The 27,396-nt window shown below is 39.9% G+C and overlaps 1 protein-coding gene across 6 annotated transcripts in view; it reads right to left on the minus strand.

Moving 5' to 3' along the window:
• Positions 1-27,396, minus strand: part of ERBIN (erbb2 interacting protein) — a 139,139-nt gene that overhangs the window by 91,682 nt on the left and 20,061 nt on the right. For 5 of the 6 annotated variants that reach the window (XM_075182722.1, XM_075182696.1, XM_075182688.1 and 2 more), the window contains exon 2: positions 26,299-26,408. The exons of the other annotated variant lie outside the window; for it this stretch is intronic. The gene's annotated coding sequence lies outside the window, so the exon portion shown is untranslated. The remainder of the gene's footprint in view (positions 1-26,298; positions 26,409-27,396) is intronic. 6 annotated transcript variants of the gene reach the window in all.

Here is a 27,396-nt window from a genome sequence, read left to right on the forward strand (position 1 = left end):
CTGTAGTGTAGCATCGGCAGCAGCTCATTAGTACAAGGAAGGAAGGAAGCCAGCGATGTCATAGGCAGCACAGTGCATGTGGTCCGGCTGAAATTACTTCGCTCTCAACATCATTATACACCATAAAAATAAGGCACATGATGTCTCATCACGGCTAGTTCTTGATTTAGACATAAAAGAAAGTCCATTCTCAAAGTGTGCTCGTCATTCAGAACTCTAACCTTTATAGAACAGTCTAACTAAAAGCCTAATAAGCAATGTAAAGTTATAAATATACATACTGCTGCTATGAACACGCATCTGTAAAACTCCTCCCCTCTCTGTGACAAATGCACAAGGCATTCTTTAAAATTAGCAGTCGGCGTGGATGGGAAGTCCCTGTGACACAGAGCTCATATGGTCATTCACAACCAATACACTAAAAGCTGGCGGCTTGATGATGTTACAGGACGTCCGTGATCACTATAACGGACAATGCAACTTTTAAGTCACCTTTAACCAAACATGGCTGATAACAAAACAATAGTCTGCAGTGAGGGGCGTAGAGAGGGAGAGACCATGCAACACCCATGAGTGGTGCACATTACAGTAACATGATCATGTATAAAAAAAAGGAATGAATAAGGATAGATAAATAAAACACACACACATACGTAAGTTCAAGCGCTCCGTCATCTAGAAAGAGGGCAGGCACTCATGTTAATTAGCCGATATGATGTTCACGAAAATGCAGCCTATTGAGTCAGTAAATAACAGCGTCTCGTGGATATTACTCAAGAACGTGCCGTGATGTCACTAGCTCCTACAGAGTTTAGAAGTAGTATCCTGACATTAAATGTCAGTTCCGCCCACAAAACAGTTGTCTCCACTGTGTGTAGGCAACAGGTGCACTTTAATTTTAAAAATGAAGATTTAAAAAAAAAAAAAAAAAATGTAAAAAATTAAAAAAAAGCTAAAACATATGTTTGAGGCAGATGGCTTAATCAAGACCTGGGGGTAAATGTATTAACCTCCGGTTTCTTCAACTCCCGCGAGTTCGCTTTAAATTTAAGCGCCAAAGACGCCGAACTCGTGGGAGTTGAAGAAACCGGAGGTTAATACATTTACCCCTTGAGCTTGGTCATTTATGGAAAGTCTTATTAATCTTATCCTATTATTATATAGCACCAACATATTCCTCAGTGCTGCACAAGGTGATCAAATAGACACATAGGGAGGAATTCAATTGGCCGCTTTACTGTAAAAAGTAACGTGGCCTGCGCACTATTACCGTCATCACGGTAATAGTGCGCTTAAATAACATTATTACGGTAGTTTCATCGCCGGCTGTTTGTTCGCAGCTCCCTGAGCTGCGAGCAGAAAGCCAGGTTAAATTTACCATCATAATGGTAATAGGTTTAGCGTTGTGATACTCTGGGGGGGAATTGAATTCCCAACTGTGAGTCTGTGGTAAAGAAAGTAGATTGTAAACTCCACTAACACCAGGGAGTAAATGTATTGAGATGCGCTTTCTGCAAATTGCCAATATTCATTTACTTTGAAAGGCAAATTTAAAACAGCAATGTCTTTAAGGAAGCAATACTAACCACTGTGCCACCAACATCTACTTTGTTAGAAGCCTGACTTATTACAAACACATGTAAACAGATGACACAAAAATAAAACGCTGGTCCAGGAGAGACCACACTCATTTGCATTTTTACATGCATTTAAGTTGCGCCGACTGTTCTGTTTTGACTCATTTGCTGCATTTCAATGCCTTTGTCAACTGCACAGTTCTTTCTAAAGTGCTAGTTAAAAAGCGCATATGTTGGTCATGCATCTTTAGTAGTGTTTATTGTTCTCTTCTATTTATAAAGCACCAACATATCACGTTAAAAAAACGTATCTCAAACGCCAGCGAGTATGTAACCTACGGCTCTTTGAACTCAGTTAAGTATATATAATAAAATGAAAACAACCTGAAATTACAAATATTATTGAACTCAGAGGCTGAAGGTTAATGTGGATGTACATAAGGGAGGTTAGTGTAAACCTATATAACACCATCTGCATCTATGAACCACTACCCAAGCCTGCAGTGCAGCGACGACCTTCAGAAACAAATTGGTTAAGAAATTATAGTTATCTCTGTGTCCTTCTGGTATTTCCTGCTTTTTCCATTAACTGTATCTTATGTGATCTGCGCTTTCAAACGTAATTACCAGCCAGAGTAGTTTCTGCAGGATTGTCCTGGTTCTGCAGAGGGAGTTAACAGGACATCAGTTACTGCTGGTTCCTTGTATTAGGTCTTATTGTGTCATTGCCATCCAGAATAAAGATGCTCTGAGCAATGTAACAGACTGAGAAGTTGGAATTGCCGGCTACCACGACGTGGAATAAGTCAAAGGATTTCTCTCATATCTGGAAGTGCTTCTATTTACTTTGTTTTGCCACTAGAGTACAGAGGGGAATATGGTAAATTGATTCTGCTAGTCATGAATGGGAAGTATTCAGAAAATCATGGAGTGGACCATTAGGCTGCATCGTGGGTGACCTGAAAAACATCAGCCCGAAAATGATCAAAATATGTTTTGGGATAATTTTTAGGCATGCCTCAAAACCCTGCTGATAGACCAGCGTTGGCTAACCTGTGACACTCCAGGTGTTTGTGAAACTACAAGTCCCAGCATACCCTTCCAGCAATAAGCTGCTATATATTGGCAAAGCATGCTGGGCCTTGTAGTTTCATCCCACCTGGAGTGTCACAGGTTAGCCAACACTGTGATAAGACGATCGGTATATACCTGTATGTGCAGTTATCTGCTGGTCACACCGACGGGGTGAAGTGAGCTACAGGATTCGGGACACTATTAGCAACACATGGGCACACCTCATTATCAGTATTATGCTCACTCTGTTATACCACCGATATCATGATTTTATTACAGATAGTAGAATAAAGAAAGATCCGCAATAATGACTCTGGGCCCCACCTAACTTCCTTTGCATTAATTGTGTTTCAGTTTCTACTTTGAATGTACGAAGCATTAAAAACATTTAGGCTTCTTTCTTTCTTGTGGTATTGGAGCCACACAGCAGTTATTTTGGCTTTGTATACTAAATAAGCGATTTTTATTTTATCTACTTATGTTCCGGAACATTGTTTCCAGCCAGCATCTCTCTCCAGCCCTTTGGTACACACAAGGATTCACAAATTACACATTGCTTCTGAAGTGTAATGTTAGGTGTTTTTATAGGTTATGCTATTAACGGACACAAGATCCACCCGACCAAAGTATTCAAATGTCATGCAGTTTTTAAAATATAATATTAATAGCACAGCCTGAGAAAATGTCGAACTAAAAAAATTAATAAAAAAAAAAAAGTTATTAAAACAACTACCAACCTCATTAACGACTCACTCCCTAAATTTCGTGAGACATGGACCCCATGGCACGGCCCACATGGCTCCCCTGTCCCGTGTAATGGGCAACTTAGAAAGCTCTCTATCCTTAAACCCCCCCCCCCCCCAGCAAAAAAATAAAAAAAACTTCTCTTCCTTTCCCTCTCCTCCAAAAAAAACCCAAACTTTTTTCCCCAACCTTTTTTCTCTCTCTTTTCTCTTGCATACTTCCCTCATATCATCATTAAAAAACCCACTTTGGTACGTTTCACTCATTTTATAAGTTATATTGCTAAACTGATATTTCTGTAATACTGTTTTCCATTTTTCTGTACGTTGATTATGCTCTGCAACTTTGTACAAAGTGTAAAAATAAACAGATTTAAATAAATAAAAACACACACATATACCAACCATTGTTCAGAAGTAATAGCTATGAACCCCCTCTCTCCTTGTCCAACTCCTTGGGCATTAGCAAACTCACGGCTCCGCCAAGGAGAAGTTGGGGGGACGGGAGCCCTAAAACTACCATCTGTTATTGGTTGGTAGTGCAGGTTTTATTTGCATCAATATGTGAAAACACCACCTTAGGGCCATAACTGCATATTACAAACAAATAAATATAAATAATGAATTGTATTCCTATTTCACAACAATTGGGCATCTGTATAAAATAAATAAGGATAATTGTAAAATTATTTACTGTATCACTAGGTCAATTACAGAACGCTCGTACTTAACTGCAAAGGGAATTCACCTGATGTAATTATTTAATACTAAGCTTTGTGCAACATCTCTTCTAATTTTAGAGCCTGGAAATTACATTAAAGCCCAGGATATTAGATTAATCTGGTAAAAACTTCCTCTTAATACAATTCATATTGAGAAGGGAGGATTGAAAAACCATATACAGGCAACCCGTGTCCAAACAATGAAAATTACAAAATCTTTTGATGTGATTTTATAATCATTTAAAAACTATCAGGTTTGCGGAACCTGCGCCAAAAACCCTTAAGCCAAGAGGAAAATCATGAGATCAAAGAAATCCAAACACATAAACATTGACACAGTCTAGTTTATTCAGTCCCCGTTAATACCACATCAATATTCTATATTTTTTTCCCCCTTTTCAAACTGTAGGTGTAGTAGAGAAGCAGAGAAATACATAATGCTTCAGACATGGAAGTTTCCACCACTGAACCCCAAAAGTGAAATTTACAGCTCTTATAAAAAAAATGATTAACTTCCTCCTGTACTACAGACAGCTGTAGCTCCTGAGCTTCTCCCACATCAGACACCGTCCTGATGGGATATCATAAAAGAATGCAAACATCTGAGCTAATATAACATCACTGGCCCCGTGTGTGAACCCTCCAATTCCCACAGTGCCAGTCTGCAGAGCTGACAGTCTCTTCGTGCGACCCCCCCCCCCCCTATCATGGCAAGCTGAGGTGGCAGTAAACGAGCACAGTGGTGGACAGATTTAGTGCAAACACTCCTGTAGTTTCAGGTTTATTATTCTGATCAGCAATAGACTGTTTTACTCTAACTCTTAGGGCCTTGGTCATTAAAGAAAGCAAAGCATAAAAAAGGAATAACTTTGCACCTGGGCAAAACCATCTTGCATTGGAAGTGGAGGGGAGGTAAATTTAAAATGTGGAGACAGATTTATAGTTGGGATAAGATAGGTCCTAGATCTGCTTTAAACTTCAGTGAAAAAATAAAGCTATCAAGTATTTGTGAGCTAGATGAAAAAACAGCCAGTATTTAACAGATGTGCAAAATAATAAACTAAATTGCACCCCTTGCATTGCATGGTTTGTCCCGAAGATCATTTACTGCCTTACTTTCCTTAATAACTCAGGCCCTTAGAGTTTAAAATGACTGCCCAGTCTTCCGTCTCAATTTAGCGAAATATGCACTAAATACATTGCTGCAATCTTACAGAAACAAAGCATTTACAGTACATCACAGCACTGTGGTTATTATTTGCATGGAAAAAACACTTTAAAATAAGAAACCTATAAAATGAGGTTCAATGCTTAAATTGGGGTGTTGGTGCCTATTCAGTAGAGCAATACCCAGGCATATAAAAGGTGGATACGAGAACAGGTCATCACATTTTATTAGAGGCACACATAAAAATATGTATAGTCCGTTATTATTTTATGGACCCTCAGCAAAATAGACTGACCACAAAGTCCACATATTACCACAAGTATCACAGACAATATATAACTGCATTCTAAATTACCGTGCAACACATACAAGTGACCGATTTCTCTACGGCAGACGTTACATATATGTTGGTGCAATTTTATCATGTGCTTTACTGTACGTATAAAGAATAAATACTGGTCTTTTGGTTTTACCATGTGTCTGCTCGATTTTGGATATGGTGCCTCTTTTCGAACATGTGTTTTATTGCGTTTTTGACCACTATGTACCTCCCTTTGCCTTTGTCTTCTTGTTGTTCTCTTTTGCTTTCAGTCTCCACATAACTGAAAAACTTTGCTTTATAGATAGAAAAAAATAGATATAAAAAACAGCAATTCTGAAAAGGCAATGAAAATGAGCAAGTGTTAAGGACTTTGCACTAGTGGAAAGGTCACACCACTACCAAGGAAAATTGTGATAATTATATAGGCTCTATGTTTGGTTCTGGATACAAAGGTAACCAGGGCACTAATGAGCCATGGGACATAGACCTCAGCAAGGAAGTAATCATTGATCACCATGACACAAAGGAAAGGCGAGAAAGTGATTACATGGACATTGCAAAAAACAAAATGGGTATCACTTGGGTTTATCATTATCAGTATGGATCAAACACTCTTATCTGAACATACACATACTTCCAAACAATAGCAATTAGCAGTTCAGTGACTACAAACAAAGCTGGTCACACATAAGGGGATAAGCTCAGACAATTTGGCCATTTTCTGTCAAAATTTCCTTGACATTGTTCTGTGTTTAAGCCCAATCTGGCAAGAAATACTCAAGAACAGTTTTATCTGAAAAATTCCAGAAGTGCTTCAGGCAGGCTATACGGTCACATCTATATTATTCTTCATCAATGATTTACTTTCAAAGGTTCCTGAAGTGTTCTTAAATAGGATTACAGCCAGAACCCTAGTGTGTAACAGGAAATCAGTCCCCCAGTGGCTAAAACACCATAAATAGCTTTTGGTCTCACGCACCTGAAACTATTATGGACATATCTGTTGCTATTATAAAGCTATGAATGTTTGGCTATGAGAGAGACATGCATCACCCACAGCATAAGATTGTTTTTCATATCATTCTAAATAGAAGTCTTTTCTGTCTGTGACTATGAGGGATCCTCTGTCAGTCACTGGCTTGATCACAAAACACAGAGGAGTCTCTTACAGAACGCCTGTGAACTCCCAATGAACCCAGACTTAAAATACAGCTTGTTATTTCTTATTCAAGCTGCATCTCTATTCATTTATTTATAACCAAGCAACAGAACAATCATATGACTGCTGAGTAGAAGAGGTATTTTGGAGATTGGCAGAATAGTGCTGGTTTTACCCCTTTGCTGACTACAGAGTACTGGACGGGGCTTGGTTGGTTAATATTGATAACAGTTTAGTGTTCAGGCTCCAATCAGTTTTTGATTGCTCAGATCACTCTTGTTGGGAGGAACACACTGTACGCGGTCAGGCAAAGTTGGCCAAAATGAACCAAGTGGAAAATGACTATTACATTCACTTTACTTACATTAACTTACAAGGAACAAAATAACGTAGTGGTGAAGCCAGGATTATTAAAACGGAGACTTCAGAATACAACAGACCTTTCACTACATATGTGGTTAGATAACGGGTTATAAGGCAGGTTAGAGACAGAATAATGGCATTATAAAGGTAAAAATACCTCACTTGGCTACACAATCAGGACTACATTCTCCTGTGCGTGAAAGTGACAAGTCATTACGAGAGAAAATGTTGATAAACATTGAAAACGGTTATAATAAAACTGTAAAAAAAAAATATTGATTTTTGTCCAGTAAAATTTTTTACTCAAAAAACATTGTCCTACGTATAGTTACAATTAAAAATGATATTACACACAATCCATGGCGCCCATTGCATGGTATATTAGAACATATGATTAAATATGGCTTTATGCATATTTCTGGTAATGTAAAAACTAGAAGCGAAAAGTCTAGTTCAGTGATGGCTAACCTATGACACTCCAGGTGTTGTGAAACTACAAGTCCCAGCATGCTTTGCCAATATATAGCATCTTCTTGCTGGAAGGGTATGCTGGGACTTGTAGTTTCAAAAACACCTGGAGTGTCACAGGTTAGCCAACACTGGTCTAGTTCTTACTTTTGTTGGATTTCTAGAATAGCAATGTCCATTCCACTAAACATGCAGGACTAAAGCTGGGTACACACCTATGTAATTTTCGTGCACATCACATGATTCACGACCGTTTGCTCAGTTTGCAAGTCCGTTTGCCAGAGTGTGCATGCTCCACAATCATGTTCTATGGAACAAAAACACATTGCATTTGTTGAGTTGGTTTTATAAGCTTCCTAAACATCACAATCAAACATGGAACTATGTCGGGCAAATTCGGAAATGTGTACGCACTCTCAACCAGCAGTGTAGGCAGATATCTGTAGACTGTGTACACAGTCACAATCTTTTTCGATCACAGATCTGAAGGTAAATTGTGTAGTAGTGTACAGATGCTCTTTGGGACTTTCAATCGGTGGTGAAATCGTTACAGAAATTGCATCTGAAGTAAGACTGCATAGGTGTGTACCCAACTTTTGGAAATGTTTATGGAGACACAGAGTATCTAAATGTGTACACCCACTCACCGTGGAGGGGTAAATGGTGTTTAAAGAGAAGGTTAAATATTCACAGCCCAAGACAGCATGCAGCTGGTAAAGAAATCAGACCAGAGAAAGGTTCATGTAACTGGTGCAGAGTCGGACTGGCCTGCCGGTGAGCCGGACAATCCACCGGTAGGCCCAGACGCTGGTGAGCCACGCCCCCGCTGGGTCCGTTAGCCACGCCCCCCACTGGGTCCGTTGTTCCAAATAGGTGACAGCCTGGGGATTGAAGTGCAGAGAGCCCAGACGCGACTGTGGCTCTCTGCACATGCGCTGTACAGACACAGTCATTGGCAGATGAGTCATGTCACATAACTCATGTGGAAAGAAGAACCGCCCACAGTTGGAGAGGTCCTGGCTCCTGCCGCCCAGAGGAGCTACATGAACAATGCAGGAGCAACAGAAGCCATTTCTGATAAGGTCAGTAAAGTGCGCAGCCTGTCATTTTGGGGAAGAAGGGAGAGAAACAAAGTGGCATGAAAGATGAGGGGCAATAAGGGCCTGTGAACTACCATGGCAGAGTATGAAGGGGGGGCAGAGCACAGCATGGCAGAGTGTGAAGGGGGGGCAGAGCACAGCATGGCAGTGTGTGAAGGGGGGGGGGGGGCAGAGCACAGCATGGCAGAGTGTGAAGGGGGGGCAGAGCACAGCATGGCAGAGTGTGAAGGGGGGGGTAGAGCACAGCATGGCAGAGTGTGAAGGGGGGGCAGAGCACAGCATGGCAGAGTGTGAAGGAGGGGCAGAGCACAGCATGGCAGAGTGTGAAGGAGGGGCAGAGCACAGCATGGCAGAGTGTGAAGGAGGGGCAGAGCACAGCATGGCAGAGTGTGAAGGGGGGCAGAGCACAGCATGGCAGAGTGTGAAGGGGGGCAGAGCACAGCATGGCAGAGTGTGAAGGGGGGGCAGAGCACAGCATGGCAGAGTGTGAAGGGGGGGCAGAGCACAGCATGGCAGAGTGTGAAGGGGGGGGGGCAGAGCACAGCATGGCAGAGTGTGAAGGGGGGGCAGAGCACAGCATGGCAGAGTGTGAAGGGGGGGGGCAGAGCACAGCATGGCAGAGTGTGAAGGGGGGGGCAGAGCACAGCATGGCAGAGTGTGAAGGGGGGGGGGGGGCAGAGCACAGCATGGCAGAGTGTGAAGGGGGGGCAGAGCACAGCATGGCAAAGTGTGAAGGGGGGGGCCAAAGCAGCATGGAGGGTGCAGTTTGATCATAAGGAGGCACAGCATGGTGAGCATGGTGATGAAGGGGCACAGTAATGTGTGTATGATGGCACAGCGGGCTTGTGGCAATGTAATGTGTGTATGGTAGCTGGTGGCTAACTAATGGGTGCTATTTTGTTTGTGGAGTGATGCAGCAATTTAATTTTATAGTGGGGACTATTAATTTAAGATGAGGTGGTTTGGGGACTATTAATTGAATGTGGGGCTGAGTTTGAGAAGCATGAGATCTATTTATTAAATGTGAATATGAATTATTTAATGGCAGTGACGGTTGCGGGAAATAGGTATATTTATTATACATAAATGCTATTAATTTATTGCTGGGGTTGTCTGAAGGGAGGGAAATAGGTTAATTTATTAAATGGGAATGCTATTACTTTAATGTTGGGGCTTAAGGAAGGCTTAAGTATTAATTGTGGGTCCTATTGATTTAAGATCGGGACTGGTTGGAATTTTCTAAATGTACCCATTTTTTTCCCAGATAGGGCCCCCAAAATTCCAGGATCCAGACAAGCCGCAACTAAAGAAACCAGCAGCCACAGGTGGTGACAAGAACAGGTAGGACAGTCTGTCAAATGTTCTGAGTCTAGTGGGAAAATCCTGATTTTTTTCTCTTTTTTTGGTGACTGTTCTGCCCAATCTATAGGGCAGGTCAAGACTGTGTACTCTTTATGTACACACTGCATTCTTTTTATACTACACTAGGGTGCTAGCTGTCATTTGTGGGCTGATCACTCCCCCTCTAGTGTCTGACGGTCTTGCCTCTTTGATGGCTGGCCACACCCATTCTGGTGGGCCCCTGGTGTTGCAGCCCCTGGTGGGCCCTTCACGCCCCAGTCCGACACTGAACTGGTGCCACCTGCAGTAAAATAGACAAGCAGATATTGGGCTGCAATCTAATGCACAAGTCTGCATCTAATGTCATGTCAGACAAAACTAGAGAAGCGTTACACAAACGGGGGGAAACTGTGAACATGGAATAATGACGTCTATAACGTGCAATTAGCAGATATGGATGTTAACAATTTAGAAAACATAACATTATACATTAAAACAACTCTTTTTCCCAAACTTATTGAAAAAAAAAGGATGTTGAGGCTGCAATACATAACCACTAGTGAGAAAAAAAAAAAACAGGTTAAAGTCTAAACGAATTCTTAGGTTTTATTTGGCTTATTTTAATACGTGCACTTAAAACATTTGTGGACAATTTAAGACTTCTCTTACGGGAACATTTTTAATGACACAGGAGAAGGTGACTCACCTTTACAAGCTCTGCTGCTGTACTGAAAACTTACATCATTTCAGTGATGAAACTAAACCTAACATTATAGGTTAATAGTAGAAACTACACTATAAGCTGTATTAAAAATTATATTAAATGGTCCTGAAGTACAGCAATGACTTTGTCTGCAAGAAAATAACCATACTATCCATCTTTTGTTACCTAAACATGTGCTGCTTTCCCTTTTAGTAAAATACCATATTTCTCCATGACACACCTTTTTCCCCAAAACTTTGGGTCTAAAAACTGGGTGCGTCTTATACAGGGGTAGTAGCACTTACCCTGTCAGATGATTCCTCTGTCCGGTAAAGTCTTCTTTCTTCTGCCCATCTGATCCAGATGCTGGAAAGTCGCTTAAGGTCCTCTTCGCGATGACCGGATGTGATGCGTGAACCTCAGTTGGAACGCACACTTCTGGTTTCTGCATTTGGTGTTTTTCCAATCACCTTTGTCAAGGTCCTGAAAGGACATCCGGTCCTCGTGAAGAGGACCTTAAGTGGCTTTTCAGCATCAGGATCAGACAGACAGAAGAAAGACGACTTTACTGGACAGAGGAAGCATCTGACAGGGTAAGGCAGAATTGACTATAGCGTTGTCTAACCTCTATATATGCTGCACAATTACTCTGTGAAAAAATTGAAGATAATGTTTATCCTCAATTTTTTCACATGATTTATATAGGTGCGTCTTATACGGTGGAGCGTCATATACATGGGGAAATACGGTAATGGGATATTGGTAAAAAAAAACAATAGTCAAAATATCCCCAATTTCAAAGTCAATTAAAAGTTTGTATTTTTCCCATGTACTTTAATAATTTAATTATGAAAAAAAAAAGTAGAATAGTTGAAAACACATTCTTTCCCTCTGCACAAGTTTAAAAATAGCCCTCAGCCTGCAATGAATTAGCGATATAAATGCATTTAGATAACATATGCCTGTGGTTAACTTAAGTGGAGCTAATAAATAACCAAGAGCGATTGGCAAGTTTGCTGGCCTTGTCCTTTGCAAAGCCAAATACAGTCAAGGTAAGAGGGGATGGAGGACGGGGGGGGGGGAGGGATGATAAATTCTCATGTAGAGGATAATTTGGCACAGGAATACCTCACCTAGGAGGCATCCAAGTACAGAGAGGCACACTGCATGACTACATAGCTGAAATGTAGGTGGAGCTGCAACTTTGTAGGCACAAGTCAGGACTTCGAACCTCTGACTCAAATATTTCTACATCCTGATACACAAATATACGGCCCAGAGATATAAATGATATGCAGTGTTAACGAAGTGAAATAGGCCCCTATGTAAACAGATATGGCTGTAAAGCAAACTCAGCTAGTTAAGGAGGAAATTCTTACACTACATGCACGGGGCTTTGGGATATGTCATGACTGCTATATGGTAATTGTTTTTTAGTAATGCTCTCTTTTACAACACTACAGTGTGTGTGCATATGTAGTCCTGCTCCACAACATATTGTAAAACATATTGCTAAGTGGGCCCAGCTATCAGTTTTTGGCACTCATCAGGCTATAGAGCAGTTCTTAATGTAAACTGAAATCACGGAGGAAGGGACCAGAGGTTACACCGAGAGATTCAGGAAGGAACATGCTAGTGGAGAAACATTACTGCTGTAAACAGCAGGGAAAGGAATAATGGTAGGGGAGACAAAAGGAACAGAAGTGTTATCAAATATAAAAACAGAGCAAACCAAGACAAATGAAAGGTAAACATATTTTTAGGCAAGAGCCTAGGTCAGAGAGCTAGTGCAAATAATTAGACGAAAACGGAAGGTCAGTACACCACAGTCGATAGCTAGATGACCCAGAGGTCAAAGCCAGAGAAAAAGCAGCAGAGATATTGGTAGAGAATGGGTTACTAAAAAGACAACACAGAAGTGATCTCTGGCATCTGCTCCCAATCCCCTGTCACTTACCACCAGCAGAGAATCAAGAACTTGAACACAGTTTTTGTGCCTGTAAGAGTTGTTTTTTTGCTCAGGTGCATTTCTGCGAACTCAGCCACCATGACTTAAAAAACAAAGTCCCTGGAGGTCCACAGAGCAAGCAAGTGTGCCAAAACAGAGCCCCGTACCAAGATTGTTCCCCCTTCTTGTTGTTACTTTTTCTGGTTACATGGAGATATGCATGGATTAAAGAGTGTGACATCAGACGGAAGGGAGATTTCGTTTTAAGATGCATATGATTTCCAGTGCTGAGTAAGCATATACCCTAAGGGGTCCTTTGGGGAGTGAAGGAGCACTGTGTAATTTCCATACACACTGGTCATCTGTGGTGGAAATATTGAAGAATTAGTTCTATATGGTGGTGGACTTCATTCTAGAAGTTATATCTGTGACGTATTACACGGTTTTGCTTTTTTTTTTTTTTTGTTTCTTGGACCTTTTGAGTCCTTTTCAGAGTTTTATCCATTGTATTCAAGTTTATACCAGACGAATAATATACCTGGAATTGTGATCCTCCCATTGTACTAAGAAGGGAGCGCAAGTGTATGTATTAGCTTTTTTTGTCTATCCTTTAATTTCTTGAATATTGGTGGATATTCTTTATTTCATACACGGCTGCAAACCTTAGTGGAGCGACCCAATGGAATTTATAATTTGTTTATATGAAAGATACTAGAACAGGAATCAGAACCAGAAACAGGTATGTGACAGAGTGGTTGTGGACCAAACAGAAGATCAAAAGGCTACAGACTAACATTGAACTGGACAGAACCTGGGTTCTAAAGTTAAGTAGGACAGAATGTTTACGTAAATGGAATCATAATCAGACAGCTCAGTACAAGTAACATGACTAACATTGCAAGATGTGCAAACTCTAGAACTAGCCCAGGTAGCTTGGAGGGTAAAGGAGCAGATAAGTTATGCAGAAGTCCTGGGTACACATCTCAGTTGGTTGTGATGCTTTGCCTAAACCCTCACCCACTTCTGCCGATATAAAACAGAGAACTGCAAGGATTGAATTTAAAAAAGCCTGGGATGTATGGGTGGATCTTAAAAATGTACGTAACCAAGGCAGTGAAATATTTAGTATAGTCTTTAAAACATATAAGTAAATGTTTGGTTTTCATCAATATGATTAATGGAAAATGACTGTTTAAAAAAATGTGTAATAAACTTTCCATACAATGGGGCCAAGTTGTCAAAGAGCTAGAACATCATATTCATATAAGCATTAGTTATATTTTAACTTGATTTTAAAAAGGGGGTATGGATTACAAAACTTTTAGTGTGTGACGCAAGTATTTGCTGAATTTTAAAGGCACAGGGATTAATGACACATTTTACTGAATGTTGTCATAAGCAGAACAGAATTTGGAGGCGTGATATTTTGGCAACAAATGTACAACTTTTTTTGGGGGGCAGAAACATCACATGCCACTTCTCACAAACAATTTCAACAGTCTGCAGCATATACAGTATGCTACTTTGTACACATGACAAGACATGGGAAATAACTAATTTTATAATACCAGTCCTCATACCTATTAGGCAGAATGCACAGGACTTTCTGTGCATCCTGTGATTTGTTGCAGAAAGAGTGTAAAGCTTAGCTGGAAAATGGGTAGAGCCTATTAGTGGCACCAGCGACGCAACAGTAAGAAGCGGAAAGTGACAACTGCAAATACAATAATTAAGTTAATTTCCTATGCCAGGTCAAATCTCTGTAGCATATAACAATCATCACCATTTTTAGAAATAAAAAGTTTTTTTTGAACATGAATTTTGAAATTATTCTATTTATGCAAATCAGTCGCACAAGTCCAATTATCACCTGTGCAGTTTCAGCTGCAAGCTATGCAGCAAATCCTGTCTCAAGTTTCTTGCCTTGTGTACGAGCAATGCAAAGCTCAGTTTCATACACTTTATGGCAATCTAACCATTTAGTAAAACAGCCCTGTATCCAGCTCCAGAGCCGTAACTTAGAATTCTAGCGCCCGGGGCGAGAAAGACATATGCCGCCCTCCTAGCCCTCAATTTTAACCAAATTTACCTAAATTATTCCTAAATTGCACCCCCTTGCAGCGTTGCGCCCTGGGCGGTCGCCCCTGTCGCACACCCTAATTACGGCCCTGTCCAGCTCTGATAGATATTGGGAGTGGACACTGAATACAATGTTATGTCTACACAGGTAGTGAAATACACTATAGGTGACTGCCATCATCATAACAATGGAAAGTCACAGGCATCACCCTGAATGCCTTAAGATATCTTGAAAATCAGCATGGGGCTCCACACTGTTGCTGCTTAGTAATGTATACATGTGTGCCATTATCATTTCCATATACAGAAACTGATAATCAGCAGACTACAGAGGGAATTCAGCTTCAATAAACACTCCGCTACCTACATTGACAGTAAGAAAGTAAATGGACGGAGACATCATACTGACAGTTTAACGCTTGCTCACAGCAATTTCTCCACAACAATCTGAACCTATGACACGGGCGCCCGATCCCCCGTCACTCACCCCATCCACAAATAAATATATAATGCCTTTCATTCTCATTATGTTAAATACAGACATGTACCATCTGCCAAGCAGACATGATCTGTTTCCCCAGCATTATCTCATTACACTTCACGAGACTAATGTTACCGTTTAAATCTCATCGCTTCAGCCAATTTATAAACATTAAACCTTGGCACAGTTTCAGACTTTCCAGCTACCTGGTTCAGAAAACAGTGGAACGGGAAATAATGCCATGACAATGATACCCCCCCTCCAGGGTCAGGAGACACACAGACTGCTGCTAATCTATGGCTGGCAAAGTGTACACACAACAACAAAAGCAGACTCACTGGCTCTCTTGCCACCAATTCAAAGAGAGACTATGATGGAACAATACAAATTTATAAAATACCATTATAAAATCAAAGACCTCATTTTGCATTATTCAAAGAACCAAGACAATTTGGTGTCAGCCCTGTTAAAGTATAAAATGAGGGTAAAGTCTAACACAACCAAAGAGAAAGGTAAACCTCAAATATACAACTGCCCATGGTTGTATTAGACAGATGGTTTCACCAGGTCACTGCATTTAGAGCTATGAAACATCACATCTGTACAGTAAAAGGAAAATATTAGCACGAGACATAAGAAGCTAATATCTGAACAAACATAACGCATCCTATATGCTACACGCAGTGTTTTGTGACTTGTACATAAACTACTGGACTGATTTCATGCTTTAATGCTAAATAATTCTAGGATAGGCACAAATATACAGTTATCATCATCACCACCGTTTATTTATATTGCGTAACTAATTACGCAGCGCTGTACAGAGAACACACTGACATCAGTCCCTGCCACATTGAAGCCTACAGTCTAAATACCCTAACATACACACACAGACAGACTAGGGTCAATTTGTTAGCAGCCAATTAACCTACCATTATGTTTTTGGAGTGTGGGAGGAAACCGGAGCACCTGGAGGAAACCCACGCAAACACGGGGAGAACATACAAACTCCACACAGATAAGGCCATGGTCTGGAATTGAACTCATGACCCCAGTGATGTAAGGCAGAAGTGCTAACCACTTAGCCAAACCCATATTTTCCATTCACTGATTTGACACTAACAATTCTGAAAGACAGAACACTAATGCTTTGATGCTTGGTATACGCATTTGTCAGGATAACCTAGGAATTTATAGGTAATCTTTCAGTTAACTGTGTCAAGCAAATGATACGGCAGCCAGCCCTCGAGAAAATACATTGTAATAAATGCAGCTCTCTGGTTAAAATCATGTGTTTAGTTTACTGGTTGTAGGTTTTTAGGATAATAAAAACAAACCCAACTTATACAACACAGAATATTTCTCCAAGTTGCATATTCATAATACATGGAAATAAGTGTGTAAGTAACAATACAAGGTTCAGTTTAATCAACAGGGAACTTCCGCAATTGCTTGCAGCATGGGGTAATGGCAGCTGTGTGTTCTCAGATTCACAGCAGTAAATGTAATTTCATTAAAGTACATATGTGTATAACTGCGCATGTGTGTCTGCAATTTTTGTTTGTTATATGTATCCACATAGAAAATGTTGCTGTACAATAAAGGTAAAAAAAATGTTTGTAACTGTATCAATGTGCAAATAGAGACTATTGTTTTGTAGAATATATTTCCAATGCTCCATATAAAATAGGAGTCTATAAGAAACTACTACAAAACATTACACAAATCACGCCCTGTACCATAATTCCACTACGCCTGTTACCCACTCCCATGTAAATACAGCAGCAGATCAATCCTCAGAGGGAACAGTGTTATTGAGTTAGAGGGTGAAAGCATGATGAATGCACAGAGTGATCATTGCAGACACCATGGAGCTGAGGAAAATACTGGCTGTAGAAATCAATGCAGCTTATTTGCTTTTCTCCTTACTATGCAATAACCAGAGGTGGCAATTACAGAGCAACAATGAGGGGAAAATTAAGTATCTGAAAGACAAAATAACTAAAAATCACAGCCATCCAATGTCACACTGTACAGATTTATAATATAAAAAGGTAATTAATTTGTTCCCATTAAAATCTCACTACCTGTATATAAGGGCTAATTTCCCCATAACACAAATTCAGGGATTATGGTAATGAATACACTTAATTAGAATACATGCTAAACAATATTTAAAAAAGACCGCTCGTTCAAAAGTCGGGTCAGTGTGTGCAGTGACATGATGGTCGAAAGTCTGCCCAAATGGATGATTATCGCCTCATTTGGTTGGTCGTAACGTTTAATATTTTCGTTGCAATCTCGTTTCCGCTGTGTAGTGTGTATAAACTTCCGACCGATCCACAACAGTGAGTACGAAATTACAGTCATTGCTCACGACAACATGGCTGTAAAAAGTCGCTAAAGGGACGTCCGCTCTTCCCTTTATCGTCCTAAACAAGGCTAGTGTGTATGCAGTCCATAGACCGAGCGATCGGACCATCGATCGCATGTAAAGTCGCTCGGCATAAAAAGTTGGTGGAAAATTCTGTAGTGTGTACCCAGCTTTAGTAACAAAACATATATATATTATGAGCAAATGAACAGCTCTTTATGGAGTTGCCCTGATAAGACAGTACATCTAACAGTGTGATTTACTCTATGCTGCATATAGCAGTCTGTCATCTCCACTTGGAACACTGATCAAAAATAGGCAGCACTGGTCTCTGATAATCACTGTGATTTCCTTGTAGATTTAACAGAGTATATCATAGGGATCTGCAATCCTTATATTTAACGGTCATGGACCACTGAACGCACCACACAGCACCTTACATCTGCGAGCACAAACTATTTTTACAGGAGATAGGCAATATGCTACACTTTCACCTATATGTTTAATGAAAACAGCGGTGAAGTGAAGAAGTCAAACAGTAAATCTAACGATGACCACTTATAGGATATACGGTGTGTGATCTTTAGTAACAAGTTTATCGCGTCTGTATATAGGTTTAGAATTTTTATTTCTGTACAGAAAATGTTGTAAACACTGGAGGCAATGTTTAAAGCAAAATAAATACTAAAATGGTACAGGTCCCCCATACATAGATCGCTTGAGAGACCTCCTCCTGCCAGCTTGTAACAATAGATAGCAGAATTTAACAACAGATAAATTAAATTCTATCATCCATAGGGCTCTAATACAAAGTGGACTTCGGATACTCTTGACGTTACTGAATCAGCTCACTGATACCCCATTCATACTGCACCAAAAACCCGGGTTTTTGCAGAGGCACGCTGAAAAACCCGGGTCTTGGTGCAGTATGAATAGTCCAGCCACAAAATCCCGGGTCTAAAATCCCGGGACTTAGACCCGGGATTTTGCGAGGGGTAATTCCCGTGTTGGACCCCGCTCGCCTGCAGTATGAATGGTGCAACCCGTGTAATTCCCGGGTCTCACCATTCATACTGTAAAAAAATAAATAAATTGTGAAGTAAAAAAAAAAGATTTTAATAAAAAATACATAAGAAATGTTTATTCAACTTATTTTCAGCCAGCGGTGTCTCGGGTGCGTTGCCGGCTGTCAGGGGGACCTCTGGGTACTAAAATGACGTCATTTCTAATGGACTAGAAATGATGTCATTTTAGTACCCAGAGGTCCCCCTGACAGCCGGAGACACCGCTGGCTGAAAATAAGTTAAATAAACATTTCTTATGTATTTTTTTTTTTTTAATTAAAATCTTTTTTAACACCTTTTTTTTTTCTAAAACCCGGGTCGGGCAGGTGCAGTATGAACCCGCCCGACCCGGGAATCTTGTTATCTATACTGCCCTGTGCCCCGGCAATATCCCGGGTTAACAACTCGGGATATTGCCGGGTCGGCAGTATGAAAGTGGTATTACACTATTACTTATAAAGAATGTCAGGGCCTTATGTTGTCGAATATTACAGGACTCAGCGTTTTAATACTCTTACGATCTAATTGGGAGACAGCCAGAAGTTGTGCAGAGCTAATAGGGTGTCAGGAGACAGCCGGAAGTTGTGCAGAGCTAATAGGGTGTCGGGAGACAGCCAGAAGTTGTGCAGAGCTTTCAGTTGTCTCCCAATTTGATCAGCGAGTATTGCTACACTAAGCCCTGTGATAGTTGACACAGATACAACTCACAATTCTATCAGTGTGTTCTATTCATCACTGCATTTGTTAGCTATAGATTTTATTACATTTACTTGTTGGTGATGAGAAAGCTGGTAGGAGGAGGTGTCTCATGCTGTGCTGTCTATCTAAGGGGGCCTGTATAATGTTTAGTTTGCACATTAACACCAGTAGACAGTGGCAAAGCATTGCCTTGAGTGTTTACCCTAGATCGGATATGCTTATCGAATAAAAATTGTGTTATAAATCACATCATACACACACACACACGATTGACCTGCTTTTAAACATCAGACTCCACGAGATAAAATAATAATAATAATAATAATAATAATAATCAACAACGAGTGTTTTGAGTGCTTATATGTGGAAATCTTGTTTCTCTATTCCTGTTCCAGTTAATGTCTCCATAGCACTCATCACTCAGGGGACTCAGGTCACACGACTGACCCCTGACAGTGTTATGGGACTTTTATAGCACAGTATTAAGCAATCCTGTGCGGGGTACACAATCTCTACAAATAAAAGTAAACAAGCAAAAAGCAGCATGAAAACTGTCACAGACCAATAAATGCACCCTCGTCACCGACTAACAACCTCCCCTGATCCATCCATCATTTACAGAATAAAACAAGGGGGTACAGATTTTTTTTTTGTTTGTTTTTTTTTTGTTTGTTTTTTTTATCCATGACAGAGTATATAACTATTGCATTCAATTTGTAAATAATTTAAGGTTTACAGATTATTGATTCATTGCGTTTCCCACTAACAAGACCTATGTGCATCTCCCCCCCCCCCCATCCTCTTAAATTATATATAAATCTTCTGGAATGGAGGTTTCATTAGAGTGGAATGTGCCCTAAGAGACCAGCAGAGACATTTTCAATTGTGATTTCAATAGAAAGCTGGTCTACATAGACTATTGTTATTCAGCTGCATTCTTTAGGTCTAGGGATATAAGAAGTGTTCTACTTGCAGAGTCAAAATAAATTCACAGTAAGCTATTCTGGTCATCACGAAACGAAAGCCAGAGGAATCAAATTAAATCGCCACTTGTGTATGTCGGTAAAAGATGTGAAGAACAAATGGGTTAACAAAGGAATTTCCATAAGTATAATCATTTCATCCTTGTGTGCAGGCATTACCTTCATCAGATACGCTTTGCTTAGCGCCTGACAGATTTCAGAGATCTCGCTAACATGGTGATGTAAGCCAGGGAACTGTAGGACAAGCGTTATTAAAAAAAAAAAAAAAAAAGCAGCAAAAAAAACCAAAACCCAGAAATAATCACTTCCAAATTATGAGTAAGAATAATACAATGAAAGTACTTAAAGTACACACACACACACATATATACAACAGTTAAATATAATTCAAAGTGAAATGAAGCTAACCATTATAACCCTGTGTATCCTGATGACATTGCTCCCCAACTCCCAGCATTTTACATTTAAAAGCAGCATTGTCAGTGTGTGAACATGAAGGAGCAGTTGCTATAGGGATCAATGAGCTCTCTGACAGTCACACTTTTTAGGAGATTACAAGTGCTTTGCCCACAGTCACTTCTTGCTAATAAGGCAGCCACTTCCCCTCCCTTTTTCTGCACCAACCACTGTGTGAGCTCATTACAGCTCACGTCCAGGTGATGCAGAGATTGCAAAACTGATACAAGACAGTATATAACACAGAATAGTATCATCATCATTTATATAGCGCCACTAATTCCGCAGCGCTGTACAGAGAACTCCCTCACATCAGTCCCTGCCCCATTGGGGTTTACAGTCTAAATTCCCTCACACATGCACACACAGACAGACAGACAGACACAGCAAAGGGTCAATTTGTTAGTAGCCAATTAACCTACCAGTATGTTTTTTGGAGTGTGGGAGGAAACCGGAGCACCCGGAGGAAACCCACACAAACACGGGAAGAACATACAAACTCCTCAAAGATAAGACCATGGTTGGGAATTGAACTCATGACCCCAGTGCTGTAAGGCAGAAGTGCTAACGTATCTGTAAGAGGTCCCAAACGAACTTCGTCCTGAAGAACAATTGAAACACTGAGAAACATCTGAGAATAGGTTACTGAAAAGCACCTAAGGGGATGGATACATTTTCATATTGCCCAGAGAATATAGCACACCTGTGCCTATATCCTACAAAATGCAGCATCTATTGTAGAAGGACACATGCCTAGGGCAACTCATGCTGACAGAATTACATACAGTCTTTCATGGCAAAGATCGGAGAAACTGTCCATTGAACAACAATCGACACTTAAACAAATTTGTACTTTATTAGAGGGTGTTTTAAAAAAAAACAAACAAAAAAACCATGGTTGATGCGAACTCGCCTGAAATCTCATCTACAGCTTTCCAGAATGGGGGGCTCAAAGCAAGCAGGTCTATGGTCCGATGAGACTCAAAATTAATTAAGTTTTTGTTCCCGAAAGGAGGCGCTATGTTTGGCGCTACCACTGCACTTCATCCCAAGGACACTATAACTACTTTGAAGAATGACAAGAGTATGATCCTGTGGGGGTTTCCTATCTCTGTTCCAGAGACTGAAAAACATGTCAAAATAGATTGCCAAATGGATGGAGCATGAAGATATAGACAAGAGACTGCTGTGCTGGAATATAAACTTCTCTAAGGTTGATGACACAAAGCATACAGCAGAAGTTTAAATTTAAACAAAAACAAACAAAAAGACATTATGTCCTCGAACAACCCATTGAAATCCCAAATAATCACATTAAGAATCTGCGAAGTGATTTAAAAATGTTATTCACAATCTGTTCCCGTCCAACAAGACGGAGCTTGAGCAATATTTCAAAGGTGAATGGGCATTCATTGCAGTGCCCAGGTGTGCAAAGAGACGTACCCAAATACACCCACAGCTATAATTACAGCTAAAGGTGCTTCTAACGAGTATTAAAACAAATAGAGGGGGGACTATATCATCAGGGATTTTTTTTTTCGTAAATGTTTTCCTGTATGTAATTTTACAAAGTTCATGTTTATCAGCGTTAAGAATTCCCAAATAAATTCATTTTGATTCCATGATGTAAAACATAAAATAGAAAGGTGGAAAATGCTAAATATGGAATATATACTTTAATAGTCACTGTACATAATTGAACCAAATGTCTGATTTTTAGTCAAACAATTACCAGGCGCCTCCTGAAGAAAAACTATTTCACCCCTGCAGACCCTGTTCTATTAATAGTGCTCTAGAGAATTAAAGTACTTCTCAAAGAACAAATTGTGCTGAAATCATAGCTACGCTCTAGAATACTTCTTACAATCTGTGTAATAAAATGCTGATCTTTCTGATTTTCTGCAGAAGGGTTAATCTGTACATAAAGCCTATGTTCCTGTCCTGCTGACGAGTGCTATTGGACACTTCTATAGTTTCAGATTATACTCCAATTTCAAGGATTCTGAGAATTGTACGGCCAGTGATCACCAACACCACCCTTGCTTAAAATGTACCTTTCCCCTATTCACAGTGGAGGCAGCCAGTCCATGGGCTGAACAAAACTTTTAATGCAGCCTATAAATTCACAATGAGCTAGTGACATCACTGAGGCATGAAGCTCTTCAATTAAATTCATCAGTTGAATGTTGGTTTAGCCTTCAATTTGTATAGACAGAAAATAGACTTTGGGCTAGATTTACTAAGCTGCGGGTTTGAAAAAGTGGGGATGTTGCCTATAGCAACCAGATTCTAGCTGTCATTTATTTAGTACCTTCTACAAAATGACAGCTAGAATCTGATTGGTTGCTATAGGCAACAACCCCACTTTTTCAAACCCGCAGCTTAGTAAATCTAGCCCTTTAACTTGTATGTTAGGCTGTTGGTAAACAAGCAACAATATTAACAGACATGGTATCCAACAACTCACTTAGCTGGAAGCTACAAAAAGGCAGGAAGTTTTATGTGGGTTATGGTTGGAGAAAATACAAAGCATGCGAGATAAGCCCCTATATGTCTATTATTACTGTACGCTCAAAAATATTTATTTCAGCTTTCTAAACATATTATACGGTTCTTGCAAAAAGCAAATATCTCTTGCAATATAAACAATTGTTCAAATTTAACAAACTAAAAGGTGCAGCTTCTTAAAAGGAAAAACAAGAACAACAACAAGAAAAAAAAAAAGAAAAGAAAAAACAAATAAAACCACACATTTAGACAATAATAATAATAATAATAATAATAATAATAAAAAAAAAAAAGAAAACTATATTGGTCCGTTTCTCCTCTATGGATGTGATCAGAATGAAAACAGAGCCATTAATGGGAAAACCACAGCACAGAGAATATTTGCTGAACACATGAATGAAACTGTAGCAACTAGTGACGGGCACCAACTGAAACAGAGAAAAGCGACCTGTCAGACACCTCTATGTCATGAAGAGATGGCAATTAAGTGATTTTTAATATTCAGCGTTAACTCCAACTCTCCAATGCAACTCTGTGATGGAAAAATTCCCTCCCTTCACTATAGAAAATATATACAGCCACATTCTACAACTCTAAGGCACAGTCTTAAGTGACACTGAAAGAACAAAAAGCTCAAATGGCAAAACCCTCTGCTGTGAAGCAACTAATCTACACAGCATATTTGGTTAAGTAGTCTAAGGTACGTTAATCACTCAGACCCTGGCTCCTGCGCTACTCCAGTTTGATACAAGACAGGGAAACCAAACCCTACTGAATACAATACCCAGGACCTGCCATGTTTCAGCTACAGAACGTTTTGCATAGTACCTTTTGCACTAGGTCTTAAAAAGAACAAAGTTTGCTAATGCTCCCTCTGCTGAGGTACACTCATACTTACTCCAGGCCGGCTTCCTCCTACGCTCACTAGAGAGAGGAGCCGTTATGTAGAAGGAATACGCCCAGGAGACATTGTAAGTCTGTACAGGGATAGAGTTCATGCTCTCTCAAAGGAGAAAAGAGCAGTGAAAGGGGCTTGTATAGTACACAGAGCACGTTAAGGTCTACACAGACAGTCTCTGGTATAGGATCACCAAAAATTGGAGAACAGGTTGGACCCCACTGAAAGAGCAGGGAAAGAGAAAATAAATAACAGAGACTACATAGAGTTCTTGTTTGAAATTTTACACCTTAGACTTATTGAGCTCAGTCACATTTCCTTAAAGTATAACTCTATCCAAAACTTAAAATGTTAGTTTTGGACTTCAACTTATTAATAGTAGAATTCATAGGGATTTGGTGTTGCCAAAGAAAGAGCAGATCATCCAAGGATTCCAATATTCCAGCTATGCTCTCCTCTCTCTTAGTTAAGGTGCACCTATTTGTTGATGGGAAAGCAGTATAGCACTGTGGTGCCTTTTCCTGGGTTTCGGAAGAGACTCCCTCATTTATCCTGTGCAAGGGATTTATTATTTCGTATCATCCGGCAGATATCTGTACACATCTAGCTCTACAATCTGCTAATGACCATGGTCACACAGCATACCTTGATATCCTATCGATTTATTTTATTTATTTTTTAAAGAAAATTGAGTTTATATTAAATTACATTTATATGTTGAGGATGGTGAAAGAACTTACAATCTAAATGAAAGGAGGGAGTGACACAAGAGGCGCTAATGCTCAGTCCAGTAAGAACCAGCTAGTTTAGATGATGAAGTGTAGATAATGTGTAGTGAACAATGAGGTCATAAGACAGCATGCATATTACTGCTGCGTAAAGTTCAAATCACTATTTCCAGTCTGCAGACTATAATGTCCCCGCACACAGGAAGCAAAACTACTAAAAACTATTAAAGTAGAACCCGGGAAATAAAATATTTTGTAGGATGCAGAGGATGATAGCATGCATTGTCTTACCTTTCTTCAAATGTCAGTACAGCTTTGATTAAATAAAAAAAAATAACTTACTTCAATCCATCCCACAATCTTTTGTCACTGACTATGAATAGATTGTTGGAAAACTATGTTTACTGGATCAGACTGCTTCCCATTTACTTATCACACTTTCTCCTAAAATAAAACTAAAGCATTTCCATTATTAAACACGTTACTGTCAGTGCATAAAGAACAGCAGCAGCCACTTGGAGAGAGCTCATCATTACAACTCCCAGCCAGGGGACACTGGGATCCTAAAACACTTCTGTCCTCATTCAGATAAGCATATTAAAAGAATCTGCTCACAGCAGGGTCCAAGAGGAATGCAATGTGAGCAAACTGCTTGGCAGGCATCGGGATAACTGATAACTGGGTGCTTCTGTCATTGAGACACTGGTAGTATGACCCTCGGGTATGCCCCAAACATCAGAGAATCATGTATGCATGATTTTCCAGTGTTTTGCTGTGACCCATGTTTACTACTGCAGCACGTCTGAACAACTCTGGCCCGCAGACAGCAGAATCAATGATCCTGAAGCCTGAACAAAATTACAAGCAGGTTGCTGAAGATATGTTCTGACCCATGGCGTGAACCAATTCTGCCAAAGTGTTTCAACATGTCAGTATAGAATAACCATTTATTATCTTCACACGTACGAATATGTATCATTTAAGTTTCTGAGCAAGACTTCAACAACATAACCTTCTGAATTACTTGATGAGTGAAAGGACTTCACAGAACTGCACTTTGTATGGAGACTTACTCAGCTGGTGACCAAACCTCCATTACTGAAGTAGAAAGCAATGATACGGTGTTGCTGCTGTCTTATAATTGGAATGGTTAAGGACACAACTATTACACATAGCAATAAATATAACAGGTCAGATGTGTCATGCCATCAACATCTTAAAATTATGTTATGAGCCATCATTAACCAAATACTTACACAGCACTAGCACAATCACATGCCCAATAAATCAATGCACATAAAGAAACAGGCTGCCTCGCCTAAAATAGTTTTATCACTCACCCGATGACACGGCCCTTTCTGGCTTCTTGTCTCTAATTCACAGCCCGACAGCAAGGATCAGTTCCTAAAATTCAGGCATCAGTTGTCAAGTAAGACACCAGGTCAGCAACCTAATAGGAGACAAAGTAATTGTAGATTAATACAAATGCTCACAACATATCTGAATATGTTACTTTTAAAGTATTACGAACAATACCAAACAATAAATAGAAAGTGCCTCAGCAAAGCTGGAGGTAACCCATGTTCCTGGCTAGTTCTCAATACGTATTTGGCCACGATTAATGATCCATGTACATGTCCACCCACAGTGTGAAGAGTATTAAAACTGCATCTGATTGTGAGATAATGAGGACTAGAATCATGTAAGAAGATAATTCGTAAGAGTGAAAAACAGTCAACAATTTTATCTCCAGAGCTTTTACCATGGACCTTTAGAGCTGGTCGTCAGATCCTACACAGAGCATTAAGAAACTCTGTGAGGTTACAGTGGTTAGTGCAGGGTTTCACTTGAATATGGATGTGGCCACAGGACCAGCACAATGATAGAGATATAGATGATAGAGATTATACATACATACATACATACATACACACACACACACACACACACGAGATGTGATCATTGGAAACCTGTTCCCTGTTCTTATAGTTACTGGAAGATGCAGAAAACGTGGTCTAGAAAGGAGAGAACATGTAGGTAAATGATACGATGGAGAACACTGGTTGGGAATTGGTGTGAAGGTTAGCACAGCCAGCAGTGTATGTGAAATATATGCAATGATGTTTTTATTTGGGGGTAATTACATGCTTGCCATTTGTTAGATGTGATTCAAACATCTCAGCACCCCTAACCTCTTAGACATCTGCACACGCCTATGGAATATGTGGGGATAACGCTGTTATAAAAATCTTGGGAGTCTGTGAATACCCCTCTTTTATTGTATTATTAAAATTAGAGGGCTCTTGAGATCTGTATTTCCCACCATTCATTTAAAGAGTGATCTTTCCTAAAATCACAGCCTAATAAAGAACCGCAAGGGATGACTTCATGACTAATGTCAATATTTGATGTATTGAGATACTACTTGTCCACTAACT

The sequence above is a fragment of the Mixophyes fleayi genome, chromosome 1 (assembly GCF_038048845.1).
Source record: "Mixophyes fleayi isolate aMixFle1 chromosome 1, aMixFle1.hap1, whole genome shotgun sequence".
NCBI classification, from domain to species: Eukaryota; Metazoa; Chordata; class Amphibia; order Anura; family Limnodynastidae; genus Mixophyes; species Mixophyes fleayi.